Genomic DNA, 12,608 nt, shown 5'->3' on the forward strand with positions numbered 1-12,608 from the left:
TTAGTAACTATTTGTTGAATGAATTGATCCAAAAAGGCAAAGCTGGATCAAACTGCATTGCCATATCTTGAGAATTATAGCAGTCCCAGAGGGAAAACAGTGAGTTAGGAAGACCAAGCTGAATGTGTCACTACTTAAGCCAACAGACGTGAAAAGTTTCCTATCATTCCTGGGCTGGACACTTTTCTGCACAAACCCATGCCATTTCCACCTTTTCCCAGCTTATCCCACATAACCCAGGGCCCAGTCGAGGGAACATTAGATAGCATGGGAAACACTGAAAGAGAAAACAGTCCTGTAATAGGCTCCCTGGTCATAACTCTTAATGCTATAGCCACTTGCCTAACCCAAATGTATGATGCATATGCCACCTATGTATTTAGAAAGAGAAAATAAAGTATGGTGCTATTAGATAGTCCTGCTTGCCTATACTGGGCTGTATTCTATCCAGAATTCAAGGGAAGTGATCACCCAGACTCCCAAATCATCAGTCCCTTTGATTCTTCTCAGAATAAAAGATCTTAAAAGGCAGATCAGCAATGACTGAAACAGCTGTGGATTATATTCTTTGCACATCCTCTATATCTCTATGAAATAACTATAGGAATTTGCACTCTGGACAGAGAGCTATCCATACAAAATATTTCCCAACAAAAATCATACTCCCTATCTAGCAGACAAGGCAGGACAGACCAACCAGACAAAAGAAGGTAAGGAAAGCTAGTGTAGTTAGAAAACTTAGAAGAGTAGTGGATACTTTTAGAACCACGGACTTTGAGAAGAGGCTCAGGAGGCTGGGTTAGATGTCATTGTTAACGGGTTGATAAAAGAAAAAGGGTACTTGACCATGATCCTTGTGTTAGACCCTAACTTTTTATTCAGTTAAAAGTTTAAATTGGCTCCTTCACTGGTGAGCTGATGGTTAGTTTGAGGCCAAAGCAGGGTCTTAATTTGGCAGCAAGTATGGAGTGCTTGTGCTGAAAGTTGAGGGACATACTAAGGACATGCCATGTTTAGGAGCAACCACCTGGCTAATCCAGCAGTCACATTGCATTTTAGGGCAAGAGGCCTAAATGACGATGAGTCTTGAAGATGACCCTCAACACACCTTTTGGAGTGGCAACATGTACCTTGGAAAAGATGGAAGCTTTACAGGATCAAAAAGGAACATGGGGCAGGGGTGATCCTGGTGTAACCAAGCTCATGCACTGCTGCAAGGGATCTTGGGAAACTTCTTCACTTCTGTTCACAGAGCCAAGGTCAGAGACATGAGAAAACAGAGGAGCAAATGACAGCCTAAATTATTTGTGTTCATGACGTAGGATGCCACCGTATCTTGCGGCCCATTAAATAATGTCTATTCTGTGTAGTGCACTGACCTCCAAGAGAAGTAGCAAAAAGAGAGTTTTGAGACAAGAGATTCAGGGACTCTGGAAACAAATTAAAAGAGACTACACCAGTCCTTCACCAATAAATAAGAAAGGAGAGATCTTTATTTTGGTCCCAGTGAATAGTTTTACTAGATAGATGTAGGCTTTCTCAATAAAATACTAGAGAACTAAACTAATTGCAGAGATTAAAGTCTAAGAAATAGTCTGTTAGCCAGGGGCCCCCAAGAACAGGGTATCTGAGAAGGGGCAGGCTTTCGGCAGACTCACGGGAGAACTGTATAGCCCAGCCACTCTATGTAGCACATCACCACACCTAGACAGATTTTTGCTCTTCTCTGGCCCATTCCCCCACCTTCACACCCCTGTCATTGATTAGGAATCAGCATCACATACAGTGGGGCTTGGTGCACTTTCCAGAACTTCACTCTCTAGAATTTCGCTTCTACATCATACAACCATGTTTCAGACACCACTTGTCGAAGCCTCCTTCAATCTGTGTTAAGTCCATAACTTTGGTCTCATTATTCGCCTCACAACAGAAATAAGATGATATCTCAGTGCCAAATTGTCCTTTGTGGTGCAAAAGAATAAATAAGCAGCCTTCAAAACAAGGTTTGAAACAGGAGAAATCATTGGTAGAATAACACCCATCCCTGTCATCACTCCCACCTCACTCTCAAAAATGAGATTTTTTTTTCATACTCTGATTATCTTGCTGGCTGGTGAAAATGCTGTAAAATTGTCCAAGTTTCCCTGTAATAACTGTACTTATTATAGGGGCTTCTAAATAGGCATGATGGCCAGGTTGTCTCTTCAGCCCTGAAATCACCAACTGGGGACTTGATTGAGTCATTCCAGATTGGTTTGGGGTAAGAGTGAAACAAATCACAATAGCATACGGCATTAAGGCAATTTGGTATGCAGACAATGGAGTCAGCTTACTTTACAAGCGAATACAGGATAAGTCCTTCCTGTATACCTCTACCTTGGTGATAACTATTCTTTTTTGGTCCTGGGCACATATATACTTATTTTTTACATTGCTTTTACTTCTGGACTCAGGGCTAGATCCAAGATTCCAAGGGAAATGAGCTGGGATATTATAAAGATAGTGCCAAAAGGGTATTCTCATTGCCTCAGAAGCATGGACAGAGGAAGGGGTACAGTCACCTGAAAAGATGCACATTAAGCCTCAGAAGGGACTTCTTCACTCCTAAAAATGTCCTACATGAGAATGCAGGGGAAAAGAAGGAAAAGACATCTTCTCCACTAGAAAGTTTTCAACAATTGAACAAAATACTGGGTATCTAAAAAAGAACCATTGTGTTCCGATAAAGAGGATGAGCTTGGGAGTCACCCCAGGGTCAGGCTACCTGGACTCAGATTCTCGCTCCACTGTCTTCAAGATATTTGGTAAGACTCAAAACATCTTTGCCTTCCTCTATTAAATAATAATACCAATCTTCTTGGATTCTCACTGTGAAAGTTAAATGAGATAGAGGACTTATGATTCTCAGTCAAAGATGTAAGGAGCTTAGAAGGTGCCACTCCAACCTAACAACAAGTAAGAAGCTGCACAAATTGAAAAATCAACAATTCCTCTAGATCCCTCAGAAAAGTGAGGTCACAGGGCACACCACTGCCCTAAAAGTTAGAGAGACAGGCAGATAGAGAATCACAACTTATCTGAGCAGAAACCTCCATGAAAGCCAGTACCAAGGGAGGGAAACCTGAACTGTAATTAATGAATTGCTGGAAGCTCAATGTGGACTAGTCCTTGAGTTTAAAACTCCAGGGGGTGGGGCACCATGGCCGAGTGGTTAAGTTCACTCACTCTGCTTTGGCGGCCCAGGGTTTCACCGGTTCGGATCCTGGGCACGGACATGGCACCGCTCATCAAGGCATGCTGAGGTGGCATTCCACATGCCACAACTAGAAGGACCCACAACTAAAAGTACACAACTATGTACCTGGGGGGGAGGGCTTTGGGGAGAAAAAGGAAAAAACAAAATCTTAAAAAAAAAAAAAACTCCAGGGGACCCCATCATAGGAGTTCCCCATATTTTTGTTTTCCCTCCACATACACACACAAAATGATGTTTCCCCTGGTCCATGGGAAAAGCAGTTGTACTAGTTAAGAGTGCTTTAGGATGCAAATCTTGCTAACATTGGCTTAAACGGTAGGAGCATTTATTATTTCCCTACAAGAAAATCAGATATAGGGCATCCTAGAGTTGATGTGTCAGTCAACAACATCATCAAGACCCATCTTCTTTTCTTCCTTCTACTCAACCTTACACATATCCCAGCAGAGGTAGGGGAAAGTAACCATTTTGAAATTCACCAGAGCTTTCTGCTCTTAATAAGGCCTGCGCTCAAGAGAAGTTATTTTACCAGACCCTAAACTACTAGGATTTTATCTAACTGACCTACGAGGAGGGAAATATTCAACTCCAGCCCCCTCTGGTCATCGTGTCCCACCTAAAGAGGGAGCTGCAGGGACTGAAAAGCACTGGTAAAATTCACAGTCCAGGGGCACAGGCTCATCAAAAGACTGAGACCTAATCATAGGACAATGGCATGCTTCCCCACACACACAGCTTACTACTCCATCCCTACAGGCCTATTTGCCAGAGTTCCTTTTACCTAGTACATCATGTCTGTCTTTAAACGAAAAATTACAAGGCATACAAAAAGACAAAAAATAGTTTGAAGAGACAAAACAAGCATCAGAACAAAACTCAGATATGGGAGGGATGTTGGAATTATCAGACCATGAATTTGAAACAACTATGATTAAGGCACTGAGGGCTCTAATGGAAAAAGTAGACAACATTCAAGAACAGATGGGCAAGGTAAGCAAATCCTAAGAAAGAATCAAAAAGAAATGCTAGAGATAAAAGCACCATAACAGAAATTTAAAAATGCCTTTGATAAGCTCATTAGTATACTGGAATTGGCTGAAGAAAGAATCTCTGAGCTTGAAAATGTGTCAATAGTAACTTCCAAAACTGAAAACAAAGAGAAAAAACATTGAAAAAAACCCAAACAGAATATCCAAAAACTGTGAAGCAACTACAAAAGGTGTATTATATGAATAATGGAGACACTAGAAAGAGAAGAAAGACAGAAAAGAAGAAATATTTTAAGCAGTAATGACTAAAAGTTTCCCTCAAATTAATGTCAGACACCAAACCACAGATCCAAGAAGCTCAGAGAACACCCAGCAGATATATTATCTTCAAATTTCAGAAAATTAAAGATTAAAAGAAAAAATTTTGGAAGAAGACAGAGGAAAAAAATCTCATTACATATAGAGGAGCAAAGATAAGACTTACATCCAACTTATAGACCTTGAGGGTATTATGTTAAGCGAAATAAGCCACATAGAGAAAGACAAACTCCATAGGATTTCACTTATACGTGGAAGATAAACAAACTCATGAAAAAAGAGATCAGATTAGTGGTTATCAGAGGGGCAGGAGTTGGGGGGAGGCGGTGAAAGGGGTAAAAGGGCACATATGTATGGCGACAGATATAAATTAGACTATTGGTGGTGAGCACAATGCAGTCTATACAGAAACTTAGATATAGTAATGTACACTTGACATTACACAATGTTATAAACCAATATGACCTCAATAAAATAATTGAAAGAAATAAAGAAAATTAAAAAAAATTTTTAAGAATTACATCCAACTTCTCAGAAACAATGCAAGCAAGAAGAGAGTGGAGTGAAATATTTCAAGTGTTGAGAGAAAAAAACACTAACATAGAATTTTGTAGTCTGTGAAATTATCTTTTAAAAGTAAAGAAGAAATGAAGTCTTTCTCAAACAAACAAAAATTGAAGGAATTTGTTACCAATAGCCCTACTCTGCAAGAAATGTTAAAAGAAATTCTTCAGAGAGAGGAAAAATTACATAGGTCAGAAACTCAGATCTACACAAAGAAAGAAAGAGTATTAGAGAAGGAATAAGTGAAGCTAAAATGAAACTTTCATTTTTCTTATTCTTAATTGATCTAACAGATAAGAGCTTGTTCAAAATAATAATAACAATGTATTTGTTATTATACAAACAACTATTTGTATAATTTTATATTTATAAGTGAAATAAATGACAGCAATGATACACGGGACAGGAGGAAGGAACTAGGAATATTTTATTGTTATAAGGTATTCACAATACCCATGAAGTGGTGTACTGTTATTTGAAAGTGGACTTGGATTAGTTGTAAATGTATATTGCAAATTCTAGGGCAACCACTAAAAAAAGAAGTATAGTTGATATACTAAAAAAGGAGAGAAAATGGAATCATATAAATGCTCATTAAAACCACAAAGGGGAGACAAAGAGTGGAAGACAAAAATAGGCACAAAGAACACAGGCAACAAATAGAAAATCATAACAAATATGGTAGCTATGAATCCAACTATATCAATACTTCCTTAAACATCAATGACCCAAATACACCAATTAAAAAACGGAGATTGTCAGAGTGGATCAAAACACAAGACCCACATAAATTTTATCTACCAAAAAAAAAAAGCCACTTTAAATACAAAGACACATATAGATTAAAAGTAAAGGGATGGAGAAAGATACACCATACTAACACTAATCAAAACAAAGTGGGCATCTTTATATTCATTTCAGACAGAGCCAACTTCAGAGCAAGTGAAGTCATCAGGGATAATGAAGGCCATGACATAATGACAAAGGGATCAATTTTCCAAGAAATCCTTAACATATATGAGTCTAACAACAGAGCATAAAAATATGTGAGGCAAAAATTGATCAAACTGCAAGGAGAAATAGATAAATCCACTGTCATAGTTGGAGACTTCAACACCTCTTTATCAAGAAAGGACGGGCCCAGGAGGTAGAAAATCAATAAGCACATAGCTGAATTCAACAGCACCATCAATCAACTGGATGTAATTGACATTTATAGACTACTTCATCCAACAGCAGTAGTATACACATTCTTCTCAAGTTCACATGGAACATTCACCAACACAGACCACCTTATGAGCCATAAAACACACCTTAAAAAATTTAAAATACTGGAAATAATATAATGTATGCCCTCAGACCATGATGGAATTAATGTAGAAATCAATAACAGAAAGATAGCTGGAAAGTCCCAAAATACTTGGCAATTAAACAACATACTTCTAAATATCAGAAATGAAAGAGGGAAGGAACATCACCAAAGATCCCAAGGATATTAAAATGATAATAAAGGAATACTGTGAACATCTCCCTGTCCATAATTTGATAACTGAGAAAAAGATAAAACAGACCAATTCCTTGAAAGACACAATCTGTTAAAACTCACACAAGAAGAAATAGGCATTCTGAATAGGTCTATATATATTAAAGAAATTGAATAATAATTAATAACCTTTCAAAACAGAATGCAACAGACCCAGATGGGTTCACCAGTGAATTCTACCAAACATTTAATGAAAAAATTATACCAGTTCTCTAGAATCTTTTCCAAAAGATAGAAGCAAAAGGAACACTTTGTAACTCATTCTGAGGGCAGCATTACTCTAATACCAAGACAAGACAAAGACATTACAAGAAAAGAAAACTACAGACCAATATCTCTCATGAACATGGACGCAAAAATCCTCCACAAAACATTAGCAAGTCAAACCCAACAATGTATAAGAAGAATTATACAACACAACCAAGGAGGTTTTATCCCAAGTACGCAAGGCTGGTTTAATATTTGAAAATCAATTAATGTAATCCATCATATCAACAGGCTAAAGAAGAAAAATCACATGATCATATCAACAAATGCAGAAAAAGCATTTGACAAAATCCAATACTCATTCATGATAAAAACTCTCAGCAAACTGGAAATAGAGAGGTACTTCCTCAACTTGATAAAGAACACCTACAAAAAACTTACAGCTAGCATCATACTTAATGATGAGAAACTCAAAGCTTTCTCATTAAGATCAGGAACAAGGTAAGAATGCATCCTTTAACCATCCCTTTTCAACATCATACTGGAAGTCCTAACTAATGCAATAAGACTAGAAAAGGAAATAAAATGTATACAGATTAGGAAGGAAGAAATAAAACTGTCTTTGCCAGCAGATGACATGATTGTCTAGGTAGAAAATCCAAAAGAATAGACCAAAAAAACCACCAAAACCTAGAACTAATAAGTAATTATAACAAGGTTTCTGGATACAGGGTTAATGTACAAAAATCAATCACTTTCCCACATACCAGTAATGAACAAGCAGAATTTGGAATTAAAAACTTAATACCATTTATATTAGCACCCGAGAAAAGGAAATACTCAGGTAAAATCTAACAAAATGTGTACAAGATCTAGATAAGGAAAACTATAAAACTCTGAATAAAGACATCAAAGAGGAACTAAATTAATGGACAAATATTTCATGTTATAGATAGGAAGACCTGATACGTCAAGATGTCAGTTCTTCCCAAATTGACCTATAGATTCAACACGATACCAATCAAAATCCTAGCAAGTTATTTTGTCGATATTTACAAACTGATTCTGAAGTTTACGTGGAGAGTCAAAAGAACCAGAATAGCCAACACAATATTGAAGAAGAACAACAAAATCATAGAACTGACACCACCCAACTTTAAGACTTACTATAAATCTACAATAATCAAGATAGCATGATATTGGTGAAAGAACAGATAAATAGATCCATGGAACAGAATAGAGAGCCAAGAAATAGTCCCACATAAATATGGTCAACTGATCTTTGACAGAGGAGAAAAGTCAATACAATGGAAGAAAAGATTATCTTTTAACAAATGGTACTGGAACAACCAGATATATATATGCAAAAAAAAAAAATCTAGACATTAACCTTATGCTCTCACAAAAATTAACTCAAAATGGATCATAGGCTTAAATGTAAAATGCAAAACTGAAAAATTCCTAGAACATAACATGGAAGAAAATCTAGGTGACCTTGGGTACAGCAATGACTTTTTAGATACAACACCAAAGGGATGATTCATGAAAGAAATAATTGATAAGGTGGACTTCATTAAAATGAAGAACTTCTTCTCTGAGAAAGACACTATCAAGAGAATGAGAAGTCACAGACTGGGAGAAAATATTTATGAAAGACATATCTGATAAGGACTGTTATCTGGAATATACAAAGAACTCTTAAAACTTAACAATAAGAAAAAGAACAACCTGATTTAAAAATGAGCAAAAGACCTCAACAGACATCTCATCAAAGAAGACATAAAGATGGTAAATAAGCATATTAAAAGAGGTTCAATATCATATTTCATTAGGAAACTGCAAATTAAAACAACAATGGGATATCACTGTACACTTATTAAAATGGCAAAAAAAATCCAAAACACTAACAATACCAAATGTTGGCAAGAATGTGGAGCAACAGAAATGCTCATTCACTAAGGGTGGTAATGCAAAATGGTACAACCACTATGGAAAACAGTTTGGCAGTTTCTTACCAAACCAAACATGCTTGTATCATAAGATCCAGCAATTTTGCTCCTTGGTATTTATCCAAATAAGCTGAAAACTTATGTCCATACAAAAGCCTGCACATGAATGTTTATAGCAGTTTTATTCATAATTGCCAAAATTTGGAAGAAACCAAAATGAATTTGGAAGGGCATATACGTATGGTGATGGAAAAAAACCAGACTATTGGTGGTGAGCATGATGCAGTCTACATAGAAACTGATATATAATAGTGTGCACCTGAAATTACACAATGTTATAAGCCAATAGGATCTCAATAAAACAATTTTTTAAAAAGAGGGTAAATCTGGGCTTAACCTTGTAACTTGCTTCAGCAAAAATGACATGGAACTTATTCACTCTGCCTGTTCTGTTGGAACCCTGCCCTGCCATGAAGAATAAACTCAGGCCAGCCTGCTGGAGGATGAGAGATTATACAGGGCAGAGACCAGAAACCCCAGCCAAGACTTTCCTGGTCCTGCCATCCACAGCTGATCCCACCTGATCCCATTTCATTCAGTCAAATAGTCAACTATTTTTTAACATCTCCTACATGCCATGCACTGTGCTCGGTGCTAAGTATTCAACAATAAAGCGAATAGCCCATTTTAAAACAATATAACAGGGAGTTTGGAAGATGGCAGTGTAGGAGGACACTGAACTCACCTCCTCCCATGGACACAACAAATCTACAACTACCTGTGGAACAATTTCCTCTGAGAAAGATCCGGAAACTGGATAAAAAGAACCCCTATGACAAGGGACAACACTGACAGATTTGGAAGAGGCAAAAATACAGCTCTGCTGAGGAAGAAACCACACTCTAGCCATGGTGCTTCGGGGCTGGCAGCAATCTCAAAGGCAGGAAGCTTTTCCTGGAGGAGTGGGGGATCTGAGCTCCACAGTAGGCATCTCAGCCCTTAAATTCAGCACAACCAAGATGCAATCCCACTAGACCTAGCTTTGCTGGCTTTGAAAACCAATGGGGAATATGCCCAGAAAAACTATAGAACTTCAGAGAAAGAAAGACCTGCTCTTAAAGGGCCCACATACAGATTCACCCAATTCAGAGACCAAAACAAAAAAAAAACCAGAAAGAAAAGTGCATAGTCCATTGGTAAAAGAGACTCATTTACTAAGTTCAGAGTGCATCTCCCAGGAGCAGGAAGCAGCTGTGCTGAGACATTGGCAGCAGCCATTATTGTGACCTAGTTCAGTTGTGCTGACACAGACACTGGCAACTACCATTGGATTCCTTCCTCTAGCATGTTAGTGCAGGAGTCTGCCTCACCCACTAAAGCAACCCAGGCAATTGAGACCAGCTAGGACAGGCAGCTCACTCCAAGGCTTGGCCTGACTCACCAGCAAACCCACGGCAAACTTGTGGGCCTGCATAGGTGGGGTGTGTGGGACTTCCGTGGCAGGGTGAGTGGATCCACATTGACAGGGTATGCTTGCATGCATGTGGGTGTGTGTTGGTGGTATGTGGGCCCACAGCAGTTTTGTGCCACTGGCCACTGCAAACAGCCACACAGGGGATCTGTTCCACATTCTAACACCTGAAACAATTGTGCGCTGCTTTGTCTAGGGCCAGTTCCACCCATCTGTGTTCCTGAGGCAGCTGTGGACTGCAGGGCTGCACACCCATATCTGGCCATAGGCCTGTCCCACCCAAAAGAGATCTGAAAATGGCTGCCCACTGCAGGGAGTCTCACCAGAGTGCTGCAGCAATTTCGAGTCCCTGAGCCTAGTAATCAGCCACATTGGGGGCCTGACTCACTTAACAGCACAACAGGAGTAGTTGTATGCTATGAGACCTCACAGCCAACCATGCCACCCAATAAAGTGACTGTAGCAGCCACACATGGCTGAGCCTTACAAATAACCAACCCAAAGGCCAGCCTAGCCTACTCATGCATGTGCAGCAAGAGCAACCATGTCACAACAGAAGGGCACACATGTGCCACACAGGGGACACTCCTGGAGCATTTGGCATGGGTGACAAGAGGGGAACATTGCTGGGGTGCATAAGTCATCTCTTACATAAGGCCACATTTCTGAGATGAGGATATGTAGGTGATCTACCTAATACATAGCTATAAGCACAGAGAAGTATGCAAAATGAGGAGACAAAGGAATATGTTCCAAATAAGCGAACAGGACTAATCCTCAGAAAAAAAAAAAAAAACTGAACAAAACAGAAATAAACAATCTGCCTGATAAAGAATACAAACTAATAGTCATAAGGATGCTCACTGATCTTTGGAGGTGAACAAGTGAGAACTTCAACAAAGAATTGGAAAATATAAAAAAAAAATCAATCAGAACTGAAAAATACAATAATGGAAATGAAAAATTCGCCAGAGGGAATCAACAGCAGAGTAGATGACACAGAAGAATAGATCAGCAAGCTGGATGAACAACTAAAGGAAATCACCCAAGCTGAAATAAAAAAGAATTAGGAAGAATGAGGACAGTCTAAGGAACCTCTGGGACAACATTGAGTGCTCTAACATCCATATTATAGAGAGATTATATATACACATACAGGAGAAGAGAGAGACAAAGGGGCAGAGAACCTATCTGAGGAAATAATAACTGAAAACTTTCCTAACCTAAGGAAGGAAGTGGACATCCAGGAACAGGAAGCACAGAGAGCACCAAACAAGAAGAACCCAAAGAAGCCCACATCGAGACATGTTATAATTAAAACATCAAGAATTAAAGATAAAGAGAGAATCCTAAAAGCCACAAGAGAAAGGCAACAAGTAACACACAAAGGAAACCCCATAAGGCGATCAGCTGACTTCTCAGCAGAAACTACACAAGCTGGAAGGGAGTGGCATGATATATTTGAAGTGGTGAAAGGAAAAAACCTGCATTGAAGAATACTATACCCAGCAACATTATCATTCAGAATGGAAGGAGAGAGAAAGAGTTTTCAAGACAAGCAAGAATTGAAGGAGTTTATCACCACTGAACAAGTCTTACAAGAAGTGTTAAAAAGACTTGTTTAAGTGGAAAAGAAAAGACCACAAATAGGAATAAGAAAATTATTAAATAAAAAAATCATTGGTAAAGGCAAATATACAGTAAAGGTAGCAGATCAATCACCTATAAAGCTAATATGAAGGTCAAAAGACAAAAGTACTAAAATTATCTATTTCCATGATAAGAGGTTAAAGGATATATACAGACAAAACGAGGTTAAATACTACAAAGCTGCAGTAATCAAAACAGCATGACACTGGCAGAAAAACAGACACACATATCAAAGGAAAAGAACTGAAAGTCCAGAAATAAATACACACATCTATGACCAGCTAATCTTTGACAAAGGAGCCAAGAACATAAAATGGAGAAAGGAAAGTCTCTTCAATAAATTGTCTTGGAAAAACTGGACAGCCACATGCAAAAGAATGAAAGTAGACTGTTATCTTACACCATACACAAAAATTAACTCAAAATGGACAAAAGACTTGAACGTAAGACCTGAAACCATAAAACTCCTAGAAGAAAATATAGGCAGTACACTCTTTGACATCGGTCTTAGTAGCACCTTTTCAAATGCTCTGTCTACTCAGGCAAGGGGGAAAAAAGAAAAAATAAACAAATGGGACTACATCAAACTAAAAAGCTGCTGCAAGGCAAAGAAAACCATCAACATAAAGAAAAGACAACCCTCCAACAGGGAGAAAATACT

General features: G+C 38.4%; 1 long non-coding RNA gene across 1 annotated transcript in view; it reads right to left on the bottom strand.

The window, feature by feature from the left end:
* LOC106835308 (uncharacterized) overlaps nucleotides 1–12,608 on the bottom strand; it is an 84,094-nt gene that overhangs the window by 57,679 nt on the left and 13,807 nt on the right. The window lies entirely within an intron of this gene.

The sequence above is a fragment of the Equus asinus genome, chromosome 16 (assembly GCF_041296235.1).
Source record: "Equus asinus isolate D_3611 breed Donkey chromosome 16, EquAss-T2T_v2, whole genome shotgun sequence".
NCBI lineage: Eukaryota > Metazoa > Chordata > Mammalia > Perissodactyla > Equidae > Equus > Equus asinus.